The sequence below is a fragment of the Emydura macquarii genome, unplaced genomic scaffold, assembly GCF_026122565.2.
Source record: "Emydura macquarii macquarii isolate MOO-44397 ecotype Brisbane River unplaced genomic scaffold, CSIRO-AGI_Emac_v2 contig_2473, whole genome shotgun sequence".
NCBI classification, from domain to species: domain Eukaryota; kingdom Metazoa; phylum Chordata; order Testudines; family Chelidae; genus Emydura; species Emydura macquarii.
Genome location: NW_027132610.1, coordinates 22993675 through 23018439, shown reverse-complemented (window position 1 = coordinate 23018439; position 24765 = coordinate 22993675). Strand labels below are relative to the sequence as shown.

General features: G+C 41.3%; 1 protein-coding gene across 2 annotated transcripts in view; it reads right to left on the bottom strand.

The window, feature by feature from the left end:
- ENOX1 (ecto-NOX disulfide-thiol exchanger 1) overlaps positions 1-24241 on the bottom strand; it is a 453288-nt gene extending 429047 nt beyond the window's left edge. For both annotated transcript variants that reach the window (XM_067563159.1, XM_067563161.1), the window contains exon 1: positions 24098-24241. The gene's annotated coding sequence lies outside the window, so the exon portion shown is untranslated. The remainder of the gene's footprint in view (positions 1-24097) is intronic.
- Between the last annotated feature and the right edge of the window lie 524 nt (positions 24242-24765).

Here is a 24765-nt window from a genome sequence, read left to right as displayed (position 1 = left end):
TACAAACTGGTCAGCCTCACCTCAATCCCTCAAAATCATGGAGCAGGTCCTCAAGGAATCCATTGAGGCACTTGGAAGAGAGAAAGGTGAATAGGAACAGTCAGCATGGATTCTCCAAGGCCAAATCATGACTGACCAACCTGATTGCCTTCTATGATGAGATGACTGGCTCTGTGGATGTAGGGAAAGCGGTGGACATGATATACCTTGACTTTAGCAAAGCTTTGGATACGGTCTCCCACAGTATTCTTATCAGCAATTTAAAGAAATATAGGTTGGATGAATGGATTATAAGATGGATAGAAAGCTGGCTAGATCATTCAGCTCAATGGATAGTGATCAACAGCTCGACATCTAGTTGGCAGCCAGAAACAAGCGGAGTGCCCCAGGGGTCGGTGCTGCGGCCAGTTTTGTTCAACATCTTCATTAATGATCTGGAAGATGGGGTGGATTGCATCCTCAGCAAGTTTGAAGATGACACTAAGGTGTTAGATATGCAGGTGGGCAGGGATAGGATACAGAGTGATCTAGACAAATTAGAGTATTAAGCCAAAAGAAATCTGAGGTTCAATAAGGAAAAGTGCAGAGTCTTGCACATAGGACGGAAGAATCCCATGCAATGCTAGACTGGTGACCAACTGGCTAGGCAGCAGTTCTGCAGAAAAGGACCTGGGGTTATTCCCCTCTATCTGGCACTGGTGAGGCTGCATTTGGAGTATTGTGTCCAGTTTTGGGCCTCCTCAGTACAGAAAGAATTGGAAAGAGTCCAGCGGAGGGCAATGAAAATGATTACGGGGCTGGAGCACATGACTTACAAGGAGAAGCTGAGGGAACAAGGCATATTTAGTCTGCAGAAGAGAAGAATGAGGGGGGATTTGATAACAGCCTTTAACTACCTGAAAGGGGTTTCCAGGGATGATGGAGCTGGGCTGTTCTCAGTGGTAGCAGATGACAGAACTAGGAGAAATGGTCTCAAGTTGCAGGGGAAGGTCTAAGTTGGATATTAGGAAAACTTTTTCACTAGGATCGTGGTAAAGCACTGGAATGGGTTACTTAAGGAGGTGGTAGAATCTCCATCCTGAGAGGTTTTTAAGGTGCAGCTTGACAAAGCCCAGGCTGGGATGATTTAGTTGGGGTTGGTCCTGCTTTGAGCAGGAGGTTGGACTAGATGACGTCCTGAGGTCCCTTCCAACCCTAATCTTCTATGATTCTATGGTTCTATGAATGACAGATATGTTTTTTAAAACCCCTATCTTTCTGAAATGTCTTGTTTGATTTGACCCGAACTTTTCAAAAAAAAAAAAAAAAAAAAAAAAGCCTGAGATGAGTTGTCTCTGAGGTGTATTTGTTTAGTTTTGGTGAAGTTAGGGAAGTCTGCAAATTAGCCCAATAATAGCAAGTGACCTTCATCCTTAATTATGGAAGCATCCATACTCCTACACAATATTGTACTAAATAAAAGCATTTATTTTCTCTTTTAAATTTTGACAATTTTTTTTGTTAAGGGACCACAGATTAAAATTTCAAAGATCATTAAAAACACTTAATTTCATAGAACTGATCAAATGTGCATAAATGTCAAAATTATTCAACTGAAATAGCCATTATTGTCACTCACAATTATTAGATGAATTCATTTCTCTGGGAGACCTCCTACTCATGGACTCATGGACTCAGCCTGCACTGCACAGGTGCTAAGTGTTACATCTAGGCAGAAAGTGATAAGCCTAAATAGGAATGCAGCAGAAGCCAATCCCACATTAATGAGAACTCTGTTGTAAGACTTCTCTGTTACTCATGTTCCCAGGGTCCCTGGTCTGCTTGTGCAGCATGTGCTGAAGCCTGTGCTAAAGCTCACGCTTCTACATCTACACTCTTATTTTTGGCCATGCTAGTACAGGCAAAGTGAGCAGTCTGCCTGAGCAGCAATCACATCTCAGATTGCAATTTACGCCTATTCAAAGAGGGATCATATAGCGATGATATAGTTAGTATATTTCTCCATCAACCCTGTTCTCCCTTTGATCATGGGCTCTTGGAAGGAAAGCATGTCAGATGTGGCTTTATACTACCATGGAAGACTACACCCAGTGCTTTACCTTGAACTGGACTTTAACAATCTTGTGTTCCTTGCTTCGCACCACACAAGCATTTGCAGGTGCCTAGGAAAAGCGGCTTTCCTGATTACCAGTCTTGGCTTGCAACAATTTAACTGCCTCCAGCAAAGAAATGAGAGCCCTCAGTGTTCTTTGAGGGCTACACATGCCCCAGTTAAATGCAATATTCTGTAGAGTAGACATGAAGGCCTTTCAGTTCTATCGTGATAGTTATAAATGATATATAATTGATATTTAATTATATAATGGATATATAATTGATAATTAATAGTACAAAACTACTATACTTATCATTCTACACACCCTAGAAGCAAAAAGAGTGTATACAAAACTTCACTTTATTTAATGGTTCAAACACTTGTATTCTTTAAGAATTCATATATTTCCCTGAAGATTGCAAGAAATATGTTGCATGGGGAACTTCAATTTAATGAGGCACACGTAATAGATACCAAGTGTGTGACAACAGATTTCATACTGTTTGATGTGGATAACACTTTTTACTAAAACACCTGCACAGAAAAGAACTCAAGAAACAGCAGTCCACCAATTTTATCCAGTTAATCTTTCCACCCTTCACAATACTTAAAAAAAAAAAATTTAAAAAAATTTAAATTTAAATAAAAAAAAAATTAACTGAAACAATAAGTCTCTCTTATTTACATGCACTTGTGAATTAGATGCAGAGGTTACGCATGTATGTGGATACGCAGTGCCACGTGCCCCTCCAGATTTGCCTCTTGGCTTGTACAGAGCATGCTCACACAAACTGAGCATGCTTAGAAATAATGCTAACGCTGGCTGTCCTAACTCTGCCCCCTGACTATCAGCAGGCATGGGTCATCTCTGGTTAGATGCTTTATAGACACTATATTGACAACTATTGTGAAAATCTGATATTATCTTCAGTATTATCCCCTCAGTCTCCAGGTCTCTGTTTTCATAACTGTGTGTCACCTGGGATCATTTACAAAGCACAACAAGCATAGAGGTTATATCAGTTAATTGCATAGTTACTGCAAAATAATGTTCTTTATTTCATTACAACAATAGAGTCTCTCTCTACTGAAAATAACAGTAGTTACATTGTAACTCAACTTAATGATAGCACTATGTATCTGGATAATTATACAATTAGTTAAGGCCACCACTATGCATTATCTGTGGTATTTCACACACACAAAAATCCAAGATAAGCAACCTCACTCCAGAATGAGGACAACATTAGATTAAGTAACTAACTGATTAGACATTTAGAAAATGTATAGTTGAATATCTTTTAATGATCATATCAGAAGCCTAAGGATTAAGAACCAAATTGTGATCAATTGTTCTCATGTAAATAAAGAAAGATACAACTGTAGTCTGTGACGTTACTCCAGATTTAAACCAGCATGGATGAGAATCTGGCCCCATACATCTTAATTCTACCTGAACACTTGACACGCTGCCTCCTTTAGGTGTGTATCTCCATCAATGTGTCATGCATAGGAACTAATTCATTTCTTAGGACAGTCCAGAAAAAATTGCAATAAGAGTCTGCTTCCATTGATGCTCCTAATATCTCGTGCTACTTTTGTTAACCTAAGTGCTACTTTCTTCACAAATGATGTGGGTGTTGCAGTGTATTTTAAGTCAGTAAAAAATGGGTTCCATTATCCACCACCATCTGCAAAGAACACAACTTTCTCCCTCCCCCCCCAAGTATACAGCCACAGGGAGAAACACACCTTTTAAAAGCCCATAAAGATTTTATTAAATTAAACACAAAATATGTTATCGATTCACTTTTTAAACATGATTATCCCTTCAATATAAAAATGCTCACACACTGTCCAAAATAAAAAGCTTGCAACTCTGTAAGTAAATACAAGAATACAACAGTTGAGACATGACTCTACTATCTAGTCAGGCCTCTCACTCTTTTGTATCTGTCCTTAGTTACAGATACCCTTTTAATAACTTGCTCATCTCCCCAGCCCAATACAACATTTCAACCAAATCACTACAAATGCGCTAACAGAATGCACAATTAATTAGTTGGCTGGACAGGAGATTTTCAAAACTAAAAGATATCTGAATTCATTTGTCCGGTCTTCCATGATTTTACTTCCATAATTTTCCACTATTTTGATTCAATGAATTGTGACCTCCCCTCAAACGTAGATTTAGGGTGGAAATCTGGATGTTCAATTTTAAGTGATAGAAAGAACGTTCTCTCATGATTTTGTCCCAGTCATCTATATTTCAGGCTTCTTCTTGTACTCAACCTTTGACCTTTATATTTAGGATCCAATCTTGCGATTAAGCTACTACTGCTTCTCCGAATCATTTTTTAATTTTGTCCTTGTGTGGTTACAATTCTTTGGTTACTAACTAAATCAAGCTACATTTCCACTGAGACTGTGGTGTCATCAACCTATAATCTGCCGAAGTCTTTCCAAAACCATCTGCAGTTGCTTTGCTAAATTTTGAGATTCTCTGTAGAGTTCGTTATACAAGATGCATACTATGTTTTGATCACAGTCCTGCAAAATCATGCTTCATTCAAATGTATATGTATTTATGGTAGCTGGATCAAATATAGAGACAATCTTCCTGAGGGTTCCAACAAGTGTCATTGGGAGGCTAGGGCATAAATCCTCCTTTTTCCATCCACCAATGAAGTTGATGGCAGTTGTGGAAATATTATTGAAATACACAATATGTTTTAGGACTGTTGTTCTATGAGATTTAAACAGAGTTCTGAACACCCAAACATCAGAAGTTTAAGATGATTGCATGTGAAGAAGTCTCCATTTCTTTTTCTTTTGAGGGGGGGAAGTGGCTCTCCAAGTATTTGGAGAACACCTCCTCGTGCTTTAATCAGCATTTCTGGTTGAGGTCTTCAACAACTTGGACACAATATCTTGTGGTTTTCTTTTCAAGAGATATAATCAATGGCATTAAGAAAGAATGCATTTTTTCTTGTATGGATGCTTGTTGTCACTATCAGGTAATTTTTCATGTTCAACCAACCCCTTTGCATTAATGTCAATGTTGATTCTACTTTTAACATTCCCTCTGTTTCTCAACTTGCAGCATCTAGTAATGAACCTGAAAGCTTAAATCTGCCTAAAAGTGTATATCCAAGTTCAAATGCTTCAATCACTTTTTTAAATTGATCATTTTATACTAGGCTAAAGGCAATATTAGCATAACAAGAGTGGGTGGGTGTGGTTCTGTGGCCTGCATTGTGCAGGAGGTCAGACTAGATGATCATATTGGTCCCTTCTGGCCTTAAAGTCTATGAGTTTCAACTTTTTCTTTGAGTTCAAGTCTTTACCTTCCAATTGTTTTTATGACTTAATTGCTGATTGCTCTTTGCCATTTTTTGGTGTTCAAACAAATTGTGATTCATCCTGAATGGAGCTGATATCGAAGACTTGCTGGAAGGATAGAACAAGGACTTAAATTATCATCACAGCTATATTTTGATGTTGGCTATGGTGTCAAAAATGTTTCATATGCAGGATTATCAACTCAGTGTTCTGCTCTTTCACTTCAATATTCACTTTCATTCAGTAGCCCATTTGATCTTGAAGAGCCAAAGAAATTGGATGTTCTGCATGTTTTTTGAGATAAGTAGTGAGCTAGAAAAGACTTGTACTTAACAAACTCTTCACAATGTTTATATTTTAGATTTAGAAGAATTATTTGTTTTCATGACTTTAGTCCATTGACTCACTTGCTTCCTACCATTTATTTCAACTTTAGGCATATAGAATCAGATGAATTCATACTTCTGTTAGGTGATCACCCATTAGCACTCAATAGCCTTCACATTAGTACAACTGGAACGAGAATCAACTTCAACACTGTAAAAACTGACAACTTAAAAATAAGATTAGCTGTCTGCATTATCAAATGTCCTACCCAGCTTTCAGATTTTAATAAATCAAACCTATTTTAACAGTTCACAACTCCACTCTCTATCTCCTAATCAATATCCAGTGACAGCTGATTACACTAACTAGCCACACCTCCTCTTTAATCACTAGTGATTGCACCCATATCCTTTCCCTCTAGACTTTACATAGTTCTATAACTTTCTTATTGTTTTCCACTACATGTAATAAAAACTTTGGATTTTTCAGACTTCCATTTTACTTTTCAAAATAGTTCATGTTTTCATTCACAGATTGAAATCAGAACCTGTTTCTAGTATCATAACTTTCAAACATATATTATGTACAGACTTCAGTGTGACACAGAAGTTCAAACACTAACAAAAAAAATCAGGAAAATAAAAGAGTTAAACCCAACTAGTTTATTATAAAAATAACAATTATTTTTGTACCCTTTATGTAATGGTGTTAAACATTCTGTGTGCCCTATGTTTACAAATTTGTCAGGCAACTGGATATCTCGGGGCACTCTCAAGACATCTAGACAGTGCTGGGGAGGACCTGGTGGTCATACTACACGTAGGTACCAATGACATAGGGAAAACTTTAGCGAAGCTTTTGATACGGTCTCCCACAGTATTCTTATCAGCAAGTTAAAGAAGTATGGGTTGGATGAATGGACTATAAGATGGATAGAAAGCTGGCTAGATCATAAGGCTCATGGGTAGTGATCAACGGCTCCATGTCTAGTTGGCAGCCAGTAACAAGTGGCGTGCCCCAGGGGTCGGTGCTGGGGCCAGTTGTTCAACATCTTCATTAATGATCTGGAGGATGGGGTGGATTGCACCCTCAGCACGTTTGCAGATAATACTAAACTGGGGGGAGTGGTACATACGCTGGAGAGCAGAGATAGGATACAGAGTGGCCTAGACAAATTAGAGGATTGGGCCAAAAGAAATCTGATGAGGTTCAACAAGGACAAGTGCAGAGTCCTGCTCTTAGGACGGAAGAATCCCATGCAGTGTTACAGACTGGGGACCAACTGGCTAGACAGCAGTTCTGCAGAAATGGACCCGGGCATTACAGTGGACAAGAAGCTGGATATGAGTCAATAGTGTGCCCTTATTGCCTAGAAGGCTGTTGGCATATTGGGCTGCATTAGTAGAAGCATTGCCAAGAGATCGAGGGAAATGATTACTCCCCTCTGTTCAGGCTACATTTGGAGTACTGTGTCCAGTTTTGGGCCCTGCAGTACAGAAAGGACATGGAAAAATTGATAAGAGTCCAGTGGATGGTAACAAAAATTATTAGGTGGTGAACCACATGACTTATGAGGCAAGCTAGGAAGAGTTGAGGGAACTAGGCTTGTTTAGTCTGCAGAAGAGACGAATGAGGGAGGATTTGACAGCAGCCTTTAACTACCTGAAAGTGGGTTCCAGAGAGGATGGAACTAGGCTGTTTTCAGTGGTAGTAGATGGCAGAACTAGGAGCAATGGTCTCAAGTTACAGTGGGCAAGGTCTAGATTGGATATTAGGAAAAGTTTTTTCACTAGGACAGTGGTGAAGCACTGGAATGGGTTACCTAGGGAGGTGGTGGAATCTCCATCCTTAAAGGTGCGGCTTGACAAAGCCCTGGCTGGGATGATTTAGTTGGGGTTGGTCCTGCTTTGAGCGGGGGTTGGACTAGATGACCTCCTGAGGTCTCTTCCAACCCTAAGCTTCTATGAATGGTAGAAGAGAGGTCCTGAGGCCAAATTTAGGCTGGTAGGTAAGAGATTAAAGTTCAGCACCTCCATGGTAGCATTCTCTGAAATGCTTCCAGTTCCACATGCAGGGCCAGATAGGCAGGCATTCTGCAGGGTCTCAATGCATGGATGACACGATGGTGCAGGGAGGAAGATATTAGATTTATTAGGGACTGGGGAACCTTGTGGGAAAGGACAAGCTTAAACAGGAAGGATGAGCTTCACCTAAACCAAAATGGAACCAGATTGCTGGCATGTAAAATTTAAAAGGTCGTAGAGGGAAAGTTGATAGGTGTAGAGAAGCACAGAGTTTGGACTAAGGCCTCCCATATGGGAAGCTTTATTAATGGGGATTTTCTATATCCTAATAAAGAGAAGAGGATAGAAGTTGATGAAGTACAGGAGGAACTGAAGAAAAACAGTCAAATGAAAAAAGAGCCTCATTCAATTACATCACATAATGGCAGACAACTAAAAAGTGACAAAGTTTATAAGTGCTTGTATACAAATGCTGGAAGTCTAGATATTAAGATGGATGACCTTGAGTGCCCAGTATTAAATGAGGATATTGATGTAATAGGAATCACAGAATCTTGGTGGAATGATGATAATCAATGGAACATGGTAATACCAGGGTACAAAATATATAGGAATGATAGAGTAGGTTGATTGTGATGGTGGCGGAGTGGCACTATATGTGAAAGAAAGCATAGAATCAAATATAGTAAAAATCTTAAATTAATTAAACTGTACCATAGAACCTCTATGGATAGAAATTCCATGCTTGAATAATAAAAGAATAGCAGTAGGAATATCCTATTTACTATCTGACTAGGACTGTGATGGTGCTTGTGAAATGTTCCAGGAAATAAGAGAGTCTAAAAGAATAGACAGCTCAATAATAATGGGGGATTTCAACTATCCCCATATTGACTGGATACATGTCACCTCAGGACAGAATGCTGAGATAAAGTTTCAAGACACTTTAACTGACAGCTTCTTGGAGCAGCTAGTCCTGGAACCCATAAGGGGAGAGGCAATTCCTGATTTAATCCTAAATGGAGCACAAGAGGTGAGTGTAGCTGAACCACTAAGTAATAGTGACAATAATGTAATTAAATGTAACATTCTTGTTCAAGGAACGATACCAAAGAAACCCACCACAGTAGCATTTAACTTCAGAAAGGGGAACTACACAAAAAGGATGAAGCTAGTTAAATAGAAATGAAAAGGTACAGTCATAAGAGTGAAATCATAGAACCATAGGACTGGATCTTTGAAAGGGACCTTGAGAGGTCTTCTAGTCCATTCCCTGCACTCCAGGCTGGACTAAGTATTAACTAGACCATCCCTGACAGGTGTTTGTCTAACCTGCTCCTAAAAATCTTTAATGACAGAGATTCCACAACCTCCCTAGGCAATTTATTCCAGTGCTTAACTACCCTGACAGTTAGGAAGTTTTTCCTAATGTCCAACCTAAACCTCCCTTGCTGCAATTTAAGGTCATTGCTTCTTGTCCTATTCTCAGAGGTTAACGAGAATATTTTTTCTCCCTCCTCCTTGCAACTCCTTTCATGTACTTGGAAACGATTATGTCCCGCCATCAGTGTTCCCTTCTCCAGACTAAACAAACCCAATTTTTTCAACCTTCCCACATAGGTCATGTTTTCTAGACCTTTAATCATTTTTGTTGCTCTTTTCTGGACTTTCTCCAATTTGTCCACATCTTTCCTGAAATGTGGCACTCAGAACTGGACACAATACTCCAGCTGAGGCCTTATCAGTGCGGAGTAGAGTGGAAGAATTACGCCTCGTGTCTTCCTTACAATACTCCTGCTAATACATCCCAGAATGATGTTTGGGTGTTTTAGAAACAGTGTTACATTGTTGACTCATATTTAGCTTGTGATCCACTATGCCCTCCCAGATCCCTTTCCGCAGTACTTCTTCCTAGACAATCATTTCCCATTTTGTATGTATTCAATTGATTGTTCCTTCCTCAGTGGAGTACTTTGCTTTTGTCATTATTGAATTTCATCCTATTTACTTCAGACCATTTCTCCAGTTTGTCCAGATCATTCTGAATTTTAATCCTATCCTCCCAGCTTGGTATTGTCCACAAACTTCATAAGTGTGCTCTCTATGCCATCTAAATGACTGATGAAGTTATTGAACAGAACCTATCCTGGCAGGACCCCATTCAATATGCCCTTCCAGATTGACTGTGAACCACTGATAACTACTCACCCACCTTATAGTAGCTCCATCTAAGTTATATTTCTCTAGTATGTTTATGAGAAAGTCATGTGAGACAGTAACAAGAGACTTACTAAAATCAAGATATATCACATCAACAGTTTCCCCCCATCCACAAGGCTTGTTACCCTGTCAAAGAATGTTGGTTTGACACAGTTTGTTCTTGACAAATCCATGTTGACTGTTACTTATCACTTTATTATCTTTTAGGTGTTTGCAAATTGATTGCTTAATTATTTGCTCCATTATCTTTTTGGGTACTGAAGTTAAGCTGACAGATCTGTAATTCTTCCTGTTGTTCTTATTCCCCTTTTTATAGATTGGCACTATATTTTCCCTTTTCCAGTCCTCTGGAATCTCTCCCCTCTTCCATGACTTTTAGAAGATAATCGATAATGGCTCATATCTCCTCAGTCATTTCCTTGAGTATTGTAGGATGTATTTCACCAGGCCTTGGTGACTTGAAGACATCTAACAGTGAGGTGGCAAAATTTGTAGATGACACAAAATTACTCAAGATACTTAAGTCCAAAGCAGACTGCAAAGAGTTACAAAGAGATTTCACAAAACTGAGTGACAGGGCAACAAAATATCAGATGAAATTCAATGTTGATAAATGCAAAGTAATGCATATTGGAAAACATAATCTCAACTATACATACAAAATGATGGGATCTAAATTAAGTGTTACCACTCAAGAAAGAAATCTTAGAGTCATTGTGGATAGTTCTCTGAAATATCTGCTCAATGTGAAGCAGCAGTCAAAAAAGCTAACAGAATGTTAGGAACCATTAGGAAAAGAATGGATAATAAGTCAGAAAATTTCATAATGCCACTATATAAATTCATGCTACGCCCATATCTCAAATACTGAATACAATTCTGGTCACCCATCTCATAATAGCTATATTTGAATTGGAAAAAGTGCAAAGAAGGGCAACAAAAATTATTAGGGTTATGAAATAGCTTCCATATGAGAAGAGATTAAAAAGAGTGAGATTTTTCAGCTTGAAAAGGAGACAAAGGGGGGATGTGATAGAGGTCTATAAAATCATGAATGGTGTGGAGTAAATAAGGAAGTGCCTTCACATAATACAAAGAACCAGGGGTACCCAATAAAATTAATAGGCACTTGATTTAAAAACAAACAAAAGGAAGTACTACTTCACACAAAGTACAGTCAACCCGTGGAACTCATTCCCAGTTTGTGAAGGCCAAAACTAAAACTGGGTTCAAAAAAGAATTAGATAAATTCATAGAGGATAAGTTCATCAATGGCTATTAGTCAAGATGGTCAGGGACCCAACTCCATGCTCTGGGTGTCCCTAAACCTCTGACTGCCAAAAGCTGGGACTGGATCACAGGTTATGGATCACTTGATAATTGGCCTTTTCTGTTCATTCTTTCTGAAGCACCTAGCAGTGGCCACTGTCAGAAGACAGGATACTGGGCTAGATGGACCACTGGTCTGACCCAGTGTGGCCATACTTCTGTTCTTATGTAGGTTACCAGCTAAAATTTAGCCCAAGTCTCTATGATTGAAAATGCCAACTGATGGCTTGTCAGTGAAATAAGATGGCTGTTTCATTATAGTTTTTTAAGAGACAAATGATCATACCTCAAAAAACATATCATCACTAGTGGTATTTCCTCACACTTAAAATATGTGCACTTTCTGATTACACAACCGGCAAAATGTTCTTTCATTTTTCAAGAAGAAATCTGCCAGAGGAGTACTTATTTCTAGGAAACTTAAGAAACATTTGAAATCAGAATTAATTTCCATCTCTTTTGTACTTAACAGTTTTCAATTTTTTAAACAGTCATTAAAATAAAACTGCTGACCACTCTTCTGTTTACCTTGTCTCTATGTAGACTGCAAAAGGCGTGCATGTAAAAGGGAAGTATGAATATGCATGAACACACAGTATCTCTGCACCGAGTAAATCTGTCACGAGACCTTGATTATATGTATGTGCCTGTCATCCTCATCTACCAACAGAGGATTGTAATACTAAGCTTTTTTGTGTGTTTATAACTATTCTACCTTAGTCTGTGATCTAATAAGGTCTCACAGCTAAGGTGAGTCAAACTTTCAAGAAAAACCCTCATGAACTAAGTGCCTCACTTATTCAGTAAGTAGTACCCTTTATTCTGAGTCAGTCTTGAAGTAACACCAACATTTTGTAACAACCTCCACCTTGGGTCACCAGCAGGGGTTAAATCAAGGACCTCTGGCACCACAGCACAGGCTTCTCCCACTTGAGCGTATCTGGTAGCAATGGTAAACTCTTATTTTGTATGTAGACCAACCAGTACAATATGACAGCACCCTTCACAATCCCGTCACACCAGCATAATATTAAGAGACTCTTTGTTACTTTCAAATGAAAGATAGAACTACTTGACATTATTAGAGATCCCACAACATTTTTCATAACAGTTGGGATATTAGTATCACTGTTGTGAGCAATCTAATTTAAGTAATGACAGTCTATCCTCCTAAATTCAGCCAGCAATTTTAGTTAGATACTACATAGTTTCATTTCTCCCTCACTATAGACATTTTGCATACAACATTGAAAGGTGCATTAGAAATGTCTAAACAGAACTGCAGAATGCTGTTAAACACCTGTCATGCTCCACTCAAGAGGTGGCTGCACTTCAGCAGTATTTGAACCATTCCTACACAACATGTAAAGCAGAGGATAAAAGGCACTATAGAAATGTAAGATTTTTAATGAAATCATAACACACATGGCTGTGTGTGTTTTTTCTTGAACTTTTTTAAAATGATCAGAGTACAAGGATTAAGACTAGAAGAAGTTGATTCTGCTCTCACATACCCCATGGAATTTTTTAGTTTCTTGAAAGGGTGTTAACACTGATATCCAGGCCAAATTCCAACTCTAATAATTACATTCTGCATATCTAAATTTCTGCTGCTGTTTGTTGGGACTTCTGATATGCTGAGCTCCCCTTTAAAATTCACACAAAAAAATTAGGCAACCAAATATTTTTATCTGACAACTTGGTTTTTTTAAACCATACTGACCAGAGACAAATATTTAACAAGAACATATTTCTTGTTGTCTGTTGATGATATCAAGTATACCTAAAGCATGATGCGCTGTGTGCTAGAGCAATATTAGAAGTATCAGTATGCCATGCTAAAGTACTATTAATTAAAAAGGACTTTTAGTATCATTTATATTAAAAGTAAAAACAAAGACAAAAAATACATCAACATTAACAAACTGTAGCTAAGGTTGCTGTTGACATAATTTCTCTTTGGCAGAGTAGCAGAAAGAATAATAATAATCTTACCCATTTATTGTACTTGTCATTCTGAAGGATCCCAACATATAAACCCTGATTCTGAGTAATTTTAATGCACACAAGCAGTCCTCTTCAAGCCAATCTACTCTCTGCCCTCCCCCTCAACTATCTATTTTGATCTATTTTGACCATTCAAATGTTCCCCATTCAATCATTCTCAGTCTGCCCTAACTTCATTATTTCTAATTCTCTGTGACCCATCCCCAATCATTCCATATCCCCTACTCTGCCCACTCGCTGCCCCGCAGGCATCCCCCAATCAACCAACTGATCCTCTACCTTCAGCAATTCAATGCCAACCCAGTCATTTCATCCTTAGCATCTGCAATAAGCCCAGCTAACTAACCTCCCGTCTCCCCTAGCTCAGTGGAGTTGGCCTGCACCCAGGCCTTCTGATTCTTGACCTCAGCCAACCCAAAGACTGCAAAAATCAGGAGTCAGACCCCAACACAGCCTGAAACTGGCTTAGGAGTCATGGGATTTGTTTCCAGGTGGTAAACTTCAGGTTAGTTTTATAAGCCTGCAGGGTTCCAAGTCTCTGGGTGCATGCAGGTCACACTTAGGGGTGCCAACAGTCCCATACTACAAGGGCCGGCACCGAGTCCATCCACAGCAGGATGCCTGAGTCCTAGCCACTCTGAAGCACCCAGGAGGCCCTGTACATGCCGAGGCCATCGTGGGAGGAGGCCATCAGGGCAGTGGGCAGCACTGGATTGATCAGGGTTGCATGGTATCCTGGCAGAGGAGGTGGCAGGGGTCTGGCCTCAGCCAGTTCAGGAGCTTTTGCTGCCTTGTGCTGGGCTCCTGGAGAGCTTTGCTCACCTGCCCCGCACCCTGAACATACAACACCGCGTGGATCTGACGCAGTGAATCCACACTGGGCATCCTGTCCTTCCCTTTGCTGGAGAGGAGCCCCAAGCACAAACGTCTCCAACCTTGAGTAGCACAAGGGCTGGGCACTGGCTGCTCCTGCAGGGAAAGCCCAGAGCTAGCAGGAGGGAAATCTCCTGTGCACCATGGATCTGGGCAGAAACGAGGAGAAACCCAGCAAACATGGAGAGGCTCTGTCAGTCTGTCCAGAGACCTGCCTGGTTAGTGCCGCAGAATGCCTGCACATTATTACACAATGGATTCCTCACTTGTTAGTTTTCCTCAGTTTTTAACTGATTCCCTAATGCTCTGGCTTGACGAGGACTCTGAGTTTGGGCTTCTATTTAGCACTGGATATTCCCTGCCAGGCTGAGAAGGGAAAGCCCAGCCCTCTGCTGTGCTCATGACTCAGTGATGTTCTCCCACTCTTAGCTTCTCCGGATGGAGGCCATACCCAAGTGATAAACTTTGGAACCAGAGGAAACATTGCAAAACGATGTTGCTATCATTTAATCAAGTTGTGCTACAGTAGCACCCAACTGAGAAAGAGATCCTGGGGCCATGCATTGTACAAGGAAGGGAAACCCCTGCCCTCAGGAAGTTAAACCTGACAGATAACACTGACAAAGGGTGGGAGGGAAGCCTCACCGCTTGCAGAGTCTCTGCCAATGTCCCCAGCAGGGTGCACAGCCCTGCAGCTGGCAAAGACCAGCAACTGCAGCGTCCAATTCGGCTCCTGGCACTCGTGCAGAACCTGAACAGGAGTCACAGCGGCTACTGGCCCAGCACCTGAGGCCCTGGGTTCCCTGCTGCATCCAGAGCTGGAGAGAGAGAAACCCTAGGAAGCATGCGAGTGGGAGGGGGGAAAAAGACTTGCTTCCAGAGGTTCAAGTCAAGATTGGGGACATCTGAGGTCTGTCCTGTATTTTTTAAATACAACGTTGGCAACCCTCGTCACATGTCAGTCCTTTGTCTGAAAACGTGACAGCTGGAAGTGCTTGTTTTTTAAACAAACCCTGACATTCTCTAGTAATTATAGGATTCCAGAGACTGGGGCTCTGGAACCAACACAAAATATGGTGAGAGCTAACGCCACAGCACCTTACCTGCTGGCTTCTGTCCAGGCTCCCCTTCTCCTCCTCTCCCAGGCTGAGTGGGAAGGGCAGCTGTATTAGGTGCTGCCTTTTTCAGGGCTCAAGCAAGGCCAGTCCAGAGCCTATCCTGCTCCCAGGGGCTTGCAGAGGTCCACTCTCTCTTCCCCTTCTCTACTGTGGCAAGCAGATACAGGGACACTGATGAGCAGCTGCCCAGAGTCCACCCAGATCACAGGAGGCAGCTACTGTGAGCTCAGAGGAGGCAGGAATAGGAAGGAAACAGCCCCAAATGCCACCTTCTAGCACTGGGTCTGATTTTATGTCTTAACTAAGAGATGGCAGCTGCAGCAGCAAAGTGCCCCTTACCCTTACAGGTTGCTGGTTAAGTGGAAAAGCCAACAGCGTTTCCTATGCCATCTGCTGGAAGTTCTTCTTGCACATCCCCTATTAACTCAGTCTGGCCCTCTGACTTAGCACAGAATCACCTACAAGTTTACCAAATTCAAAACAATTGTTCTGACTCTGGAAATTACTTTGCCAAAATATAAATATTGTAGGCATTTAGAGACTGTGTCAAGGGTAGCAGACCCAAAATCTGACCTATTTTCCACGTCCATTACATTAAAACAATGAAACTTACACATGGAAAAGATCTATTAAATCATCTACTCCATCACCTGGAAAATTCAGAATTATTCCCTACAGTACATTTATTAGTGATTAGTCCAATCTAGTTTTAAATGTTCCGATCAATGGGGCTTTCACTATTCCCTTGACTATTCTAGAGCTTAATACAACTCATTTTCAAGAGACTTTTACTGATCTTCAGCCAAAATTACTCTTTTTTTAATTTCACCCTTTTACTCCCAGGAATTCTCCAAGGTACCACATTAAATAATTATTTTCCTTCTTTACATTCATACTTGAAATAACTGTACACTTTTAACCTTACTTATTGTCATGCTATCTCTCTTTCTCTATTTATATATGTTAGCTTTTCCTCATATCCAATGTTTCCATGCCCCTGAAAATTTTTGTTGCACTTCTCGGAACTCCATCCAATTTTTCAACAGCTTTCTGGTAATACTATGTTCAGAAATTTCAGGTATGCTCAGAGCAGCATCTTACAGAAAGGGATTACCACCTCCTGGCTCTCTAACATGATGCCCTTTCATATTGAGCTCAAAGGTAAACTGGTCTTTTTTGTTACCATATCACATATATGTGTAATTTGTTATCTGGTATCATTCCAGCATTATTGCTACCCAAGTTTCTCCCTTCCATCAAGTGTGTATGTTTCAGGTTCTTTCCCCAGATGAACTTGCACTTTTCCCCAATTTTGTCATCTCACTATTTGTGTTCTTCTTACTCTCCCTCCTAGACAAGTAATGAAAATATTGTTAGTTTGAAAGGTCATAGGTTTTGCCCAAATTACAAATGCTTCCAGCCCAAATTCAACAAAGCATTTAATTGCATGACAAATTTAAAACTAGACTTGGAAGGGCTATTATCAGGAACTGTCTGCAAATGTCAGCTTCACCATAAATACACAAACTGACGAAAAGTTTTTTCATTGATAATAATCAAAATTTACAGATAGGCAAAGTAAGAAAAATGTTGCTTAAGAACTTATTAGAGTTTGATTTAAGGATATTTATTTTCTGTACTTTGATATGTGATGCTGATATTTGTGTTTTAACAGTTATAAAGCTTCAATGTTTTGAATCTCAACATCTTTTGACATTAAACTATTATTGTGTGACTCCCCTCCCCATTGTCTATCAACCCCCATAATTTCCCACAACTGTGAAAATTTAAATTAATAAAAGTTGGGGAAATGTTTAAAACCAATAATTTTGAGTAAATTTGAAATTTAAATTAATATAAATAGAAAAAAATGATTAAAAATAAACATTGATATTATCTATTGCAATTATAAAAAAAAATCAAAACTGAGTTCTGCCAAGCCTACTTAAAACACATGCTTGAATTTCTCCCTGTTCAGCAAGACAAATGGGGCTTAAGCATGTGCTTAAAATTAGGCATGCAAGTAAAAACATAACATAAGAACATAAGAACGGCCATACGGGGTCAGACCAATGGTTCATCTAGATCAGTATCCTGTCTTCTGACAGTGGCCAATGCCAGGTGCTTCAGAGGGAATTAATAGAACAGGGTAATCACCAGGTGATTCATCCCATCAGCCATTCCAGCCTCTGGCAAACAGCAATCCGTGCCTATCCTGGCTAACAGCCACTGATAGACGTATCCTCCATAAACTTATCTAGCTCTTATTTGAATCCCCTTATAGTCTTGGCCTTCACAACATCCTCTGGCATGGAGTTCCATGCGTTGACTGTGCATTGTGTATTTCCTTTTGATATATTTCCTTTTGTTTGTTTTAAACCTACTGCCTACTAAAGAGCTTTGTTAAATCAGGGCCTCAGGTTATGTCTACATTGGGAGGCGGGGGGGAACATACACAACCTGGCAGCAAGTCTCAGAGCCTGGGACAACTGACTCGGGCTTGTAGAGCTCATGGTATGGGACTAAAAATAGCTATGAAGATGTTCCTGCTTGGGCTGGAGCCTGGGCTCTGAAACTCAGTGGGAAAGTGAGGGGTTTGATTCTCCAATCCTAAGCTTCAGCCAGAGCAGGAATGTCTACAATTCTATTTTCAGTCCTGCACAGCCTCACAAACCCAAGTCAATTGACCCAGGCTCTGAGATTTGCTGCCATGGAGGTTTTTTTGCAGTGTAGACGTACCCTCTGTTTCTTCCTCCCCAGCCCCCAAAAGGAAAAAAACAAGGAAAAATAAGAAAAAAAAATTCAATGCCAGGAAGCCTACAACAACAAATCTGGGCATTCCCTAAAAAGCGTGGGGTACCTGCCTACTTGAGAGATCACCCCAGCCCTGGGAAAGTTTAGAAGTGTGTGTGGGAGGGTTGCAAGGAGGTAATTCCCTTGGCTTTGGAACTCACTTCCCACACAATGGCTCCAAATTTGTCATTCTTCAGGATGTGCTGCAAAATCCATCTTTTTTCCCTAGGCTTTTGGACAAAAGATAGGGGTGAGGCTGTCTGAGAGTTAGGATGTCTGGAAATCAGTAACTGAAGAGGGTAAAATATATTCAGTCTTTTCAGTTTATAACTGTTTGGCTGATTTATTTTTAGTATTTGGTAAGGAATGGCTGCTAGGTTTTTTTCTATTAATAGGATTTACTTTTTGAAATGTGTGAACATTTCCTAGATCTCAGGATAGAGACTCCACTCCCTCTTTTTTTTTTTTTTTTTTTTAATAAATAGAAACAAACATGCAACAGGGCAACCATCACTAAGATTTTAGATTTAAATTTCCAGTAAGTTATCATGAACAGTGGCTACCCCAGTATCCTTAAAGAAAAATGTGTTAGTGAAAACCACAAATCAAGGTTACAGCATGTTAATCTCAGATAAAAGCCCGTGGCAAACACATTGCTAGTCCACTAGTCAGGCCTGTCATTTCACAGACAAAAAAGAGGGCAAAAATGTCAAACTCTTAATTTATGCATATTGACCACATTTAAATGAAGAAGATCAGAATGAGTGTTTCCCCTTGAAGAGGATAGATTTTAAGAGGGAGAAAGGGCACCAGACTGGAGATGCAAAGGAAGGTGCAGCAAGGAGCAAAACCCTAATACAAAGCAGTTTTAATTCAAGAGTTTACATTCACCACGAGTAACAACCGCAGCAGTTGGCATGACAGGAGTTTCAGGAAGAGTATTTAAAAATCACTTCTCAATGCCTTAGGTTTATGTGCAAAAGTGCTGAATTATCATTCTCATCCCCCATTTTTGCTTTTCATTCTCCCCATTTTTTGATTTCCTAAAATTTCTTTTCTCGTTTTTCTTCATCTTTCATTCTCCTTTTTGTAAATTTTGGGGGGCGGGGCAGGGAAGGAAGGGGATGTAGGATTGTTGTCACTATTCTAAGACATGGTGAGATTAGTCTGTGGGCCACCTAATTGTTAGGTTCTAGATTCAGGACTGCCATTTTAGAAAAATACGGAAGACATTTTTTGACAAATTATTTTGCTACAATATCACATAGGCTACCAAAACGAGATTAATAGGCTATACGCCAAATTGTGCACACCTGCTACACTACTAAAATGTGCATTTTGAAATGTATATATGAAAACAGCTACTCACTGGTACTTGACAGAATATTCTCTGACCACTCAACTTCAATCATTTTTATTCAGATTGTGGGGCATGTATCTTACTGTCTGAAATGAGCTAGAAACACACCTATATGCAATATAAATTAATCATATATAATAGCATATTAGATCTTTTAAAAAAATATTGTGAACCCGCAGAAGTCACTAAGGGTATCCAGTTCCCATGCTAAACACAAAATGTTGTTGTTTAATAATGCATATATGATAAAAGTTTGCTGCTCTCCCAGTATCAAATCTTCCTTGTGATTTTATAGGTTGCAAATACAAGATGTTTTAACTCTCTTGAATGTAGTAAGTACTTCTACTTCACTTGCTTCACATCTGCAACCAGTTTGGGAGTGAATATGACATAATTAACCACTGCACAACGTATTCTGTTTATATTACAGAAGATCAATACGTAAAGCTATATGAAGAACTTTTTGTAACTTTAACAGGGTGTCTTGCCCCTGAAGTGCTAGAGGTCTGGGGCCAGGCAACCCTGATTACTAAGAAGGCACAACTGAGCACGAATCACCTGATTACTCTATAAGACCAGCAGGACGAAGCCAAGCTGCTGGCACTACAGAGAGAGTTCTCAGAGAGAACAGAGTGAAATATAGGATATGTCTACACTGCACCTGGGAGTGAGTCTCCCAGCCCCAGTTGATGGTTTCCTGCTAGTGTGCTAAAATAGTTGTGAAAACATTGGAGCTTTGGCTAGCGTGAGCCCTGAGTCTGTAGACCGGGCTGGGAGGCTCACTCCTAGAAGCAGCAGAGCCATACCCAAATGGGCTGCTGGAAATGAAGAGGCTCCAGCAGAGAAACCTGAAACTCGGGGAGTGAGACAACAGACAGGGAAGGCCTGTGAGGATGGATGGACTTGAAAACTTCATTAAATCAACAAATACTCAAAATAAAGCAAGAGCTCCCAACTGGGAGAGGGAAGGGCTGGGAATAGCCTTCTAAAGCAGAGAAGATGTGGAGACACCAGAGGACTTGGGGACCATGCACAGTTTAAGGCTGGAGGGAGACTTTTGAGTTTATCTTTTAAATTTTAAGTTAATAAATGGAACCCTAAGGAGAGCAGTTACTGGATTTGTAAAAGCTTTGGGGGGAGAGGGGAGTTTCCTGAGGAACTAAGGGGAAACTGAGGCAAAGGGCTGCTTGCAGGGCTGCCTTAAGGCCATAAGGAGGCACCCAAGAGGATGCCACTCAGTCACAGTAACTTTCTACTATAAAGGGACAGGAGCAAGATGTACAATGCACAAATCTCTCAACACATTAAACAATAAAGCTCCCTTTGTTACCACAGTTTAATATCACCACCAGAATTTTGAGCACTAACGCTTGTTAAAAAGCTGTATACTGATAGGGCAAGAAGCAAAGATAGTGGGTTAGATTTACAACATGCAATAAGGGATTTTTTCAGAAAGATGGCAATGCACATAGTGCATCTAAGATTAAAATATGACCCAGTGTCAAGATTTCATTTCAGTGCTTATAGTCTCAAATTAGGCACTACTGCATTATCAAAATAACACATATAATAATTTAGCACCCACTGTGGCAGTTTATCCATTTATTTCAATGGGAGTATGTTGGGCCGCAAGACCTTGAACTAGGAAAAGGCATCACAGGTTTTACTTATTAGACTTTCTGTCACTCAAAGAAATGTTACATTCTGATAAATACAGTGGATAGAAAACAAGCTATTGTAATGCTGATAGACCCCAGTCGTCATCAAATTGGGGACCTCTGAAGCTTAGTGTATGCGACTCTACTACATAACTAAAAGCCACATGGCTCTTAGCGAAGGCCGTACCAGGCTCATCAATCTCTAGCTGGGCAAGGTGCCACTAGAGGGGGACACAGCACCAGCCCAATCAAGCCTGGGTTACATTATACTTCCTTTTCATTCCTATAATATCCTATAAAAATTGAAGAAGTTACAGTAGATAATAGATTTAAGTCAGATTTTTACTGACAATATATTATTATGAATATTTTATTATGAAATGCACAGTCATAAAAATATTTTAAAAAACTATTTAGAATTGTTACTTGTAAAAACTTTACAATTACCACCAGTCTTGTGTTCTTTTATTCAGACACACAGAACTGTCAAGCTACAATATTTCGTGAAATTGTAATTGTTTAATTGCAATGCATAGTAAATCCCTTCTTCACCAAAGTAAAATATTTAAAAAACAGCTTAAAAGAAAATGAACAGGAGCAAGTCTCACTTGTAGCTCTGCACCTGCTTTAGGGTTTCGATCAATGACTATCATAATTTGGAAGCATCCACCATTGTTTTGTTTTCTTTTCACAGTAGGTGGTTGCTAGGAAACAAAATACTATTGTCTGATTTCATGATCTATTGCCCAGTTTGCCTGGCAATAATGCTTTCTAAAATTTAATAGGGGTCACTTCTTAATTTATTATATATAAGAAAAATAAAGACCAAGAGAGACATGTGTAGAGAGAGAGAGAGAGAGAGAGAGAAAGAAAGTAAGAATCTCTTGAAACCTTTTTAAAACTTAAGATTCAAAAGGAAGGATGCTAATATCCCACGACAATGAAAACAAACTAATTTAAGTACTCTACTAAAATATATATATACACAAACACACAATCATTTTCTGCAATCACATCTAGTTTTTTTCCCCAACTTGTCAAAAAATATCATACATCCATTTCCAAGTAGAACAAGCCTCCCCTTACTGCTTTAGAGTTATTGTGCACTGTAAAGTTCTGTATACAATACATATAACAGAATGTGGGGACAAGAGAAGCATACAGTTTATAATTCAGATTGGAGGGAATTTTGCTATTCTTATTGTACTCATTTTGGGATGTCGGTTTATTTACATAACAATATCTGTTTACTGGGATAGATAGAAAAGTCTAGGTAACGTTCCTTCTGTGTTCAGTATAACAAAAGATAATGCAGGATACTGTATCTAAAATTGCAACAACAACACTAACAATAAAAACGTCACATATTTTACTATGACAAAGCTTCCTAAAACCAGGGATTAAAAAGATCATTACTGCCAGACAATGTGGGTGCCTTTGACGGCATCATCAGAACATGATTGAATCAGAGCCTAATAGCACAAGGTAATCATACTTAGAAATAGAGTGACAGATGAATATATGTATGCACAGATACAGCCGCAAAGAAAGATTTTATATAAAACCTGTGGAGTAGCTGCTACTCTTTCATGCACACCTGAAATTTCACATCCTACACAACACATAATATTTCAAAGTCCTTTCACGTGTTTTAATTTATCAATACATATTACTTTTGTTATTGCACTAAAATTGGAGAGAAAATGAATGAGGTATGTTCTAAAATACATCAAGGCTTTGACGTATCACAGTGGAACTTCTGATATTAAAAGTAATACACGCAACATATAAAATACACAAATCATAGGGATGATCATGAGCTCCTTCGCTCCTCAACCCAGAGCTGAATTTATTCTGTCTACCCTCTCTTAAAAAAAAAAAAAAAGAGCATTATTAGCAATGTACATTTAAAATTAAGAGTAAGAGTGAAATGCCAGCCAGTTCTCTCCATATCACAAAACAATAAACTAATCCTACTAGTAACAGAGAAATTTAGAGATGGACAAGAGCTATCTCATCAAGTCCACCCCCTTGCTAGGGTGCTACCACAAGCAATATTGTTAAAGTGGTACCTAAGAATCTCTCTGTCCCTGACACTTCTGGGAAACCTGTGTTAAGCAATCACCCAAGGGACCAAGAAAAAAAAATCAGTCACCTACTGCAGCTGCTCTTTACTTACAACCCAACTGTCCTGGAAACTGCAGAGAGATACTTTCAAGTGATAGCTTCACCCAGCGTCCAGGGATGCTGGTTCTCAGGGAAGGCTCCCTGGCAAACACACGCTGCCCGAGCTGGAGGACTGGGGAGGATTTGCCCCTCCAGCCAATCAGCATGAGGGAGTCCTGGGTGCCGGACTGGCAAGGTGGGGATCGGGGCCCCGGGGGGGGGGAGTGTCTGGCCAGAGGGGCCCTGCGCCGTCAGGAGGACCGCGCGTTCGAGCCCCGCAGGCGGAAGCCCGCCCAGACAGGTCGGGTCAGGGAGGAGGAGGTGGAACGAGCCTGGCCCGGAGGAGAGTCGCAGCAGCTGCCGAGCTCCCGCCCTGGCGCGAGCCGCGGCTTGGGGAGGGACCAGCCCCAGCCCGTCCCTGCGGGTGCCGGGGGGGACGTGCCCCCCACCCGCGAGGAGAACAAACTTTCGGGCGCCCCGGGGACCAGCGGCGGGCATGGCCGGGGCGCTGGGGAAGGGACACACACACACACACACAGAGGGATGCGGGGGGGTGGAGGGGCAGAGCCGGCAGCAGCCGTGGATGGGCGCTGGACAAGTGGGGGAGCGGCGAGCCCCTCGCCCGCCCCTCCTCCCAGCCCCCGCCCGGCAGCGAGCGCGCCCCCCTCCACCCCCGGGCCGAGCGGGGGACCAGGCAACCGGGGGTGGGGGGGAAGGAAGCGGCAGAGCCCGGGGATGCTGCCGCCGCTGCTGCTGCTGCCGCCACCCGTCCCTACGCTCCCTACCTGCTGGCGGTGCAGAGGCGGCCGGGGCGCGGCGGCGCCTTCCCCCTCGGCCGGCCGCCGCGCGGCCCCCCGCCCGCTGTCCCGGGCAGAGCGCGAGCCCGGCCGGAGGCTGCAGCGCTGCGGGCGGAGGACGCCCCGTGGCGGCGGGAAGCCCCGGCGAGCGGCGAGCGGAGCCGGCTTAGGGGCGCTGGAGAAAGAGCCGCCTCTGATCCAGAGCGCGTGTGTGTGTGTGTGTGTGTCAGTGTCGGGCTGGGGGGTGCGCGCGAGTGTGAGGGATGCGGCAAGGGAGCGAGGGAAAATTCCCCCGCTTAGGCAAACCCGTAGACAGAACGGGCAAAGCAGGTGTGCCGGGGCGGCTGCTGCGGGGGCAGGGGTTCCTGTGGGAGCGCCCAGACCCGCCGGGGCTGCAGCCACCGAGGCAGATGCAGCAGTGCCAGGGCCGCGCACGGGGATGCTGAGGGCAGCCAGTGGGGAATTTGTCTCCTCCAGCTGCCACTGCGACCTTGAAGCCAGGGCAAACTGGCCCTGAGTTGGCAGCGAGTAAATAGGAGGGGAATCCTTGCATGGGAGAGGGGGGGCGAAGGAGACACACAAAGGGACTGAGCCCTCAGCCAAGATCTCTGGGGGAGAAGGACAGAAGGGACCGCAGTGCTTTAAATAGCGACTCC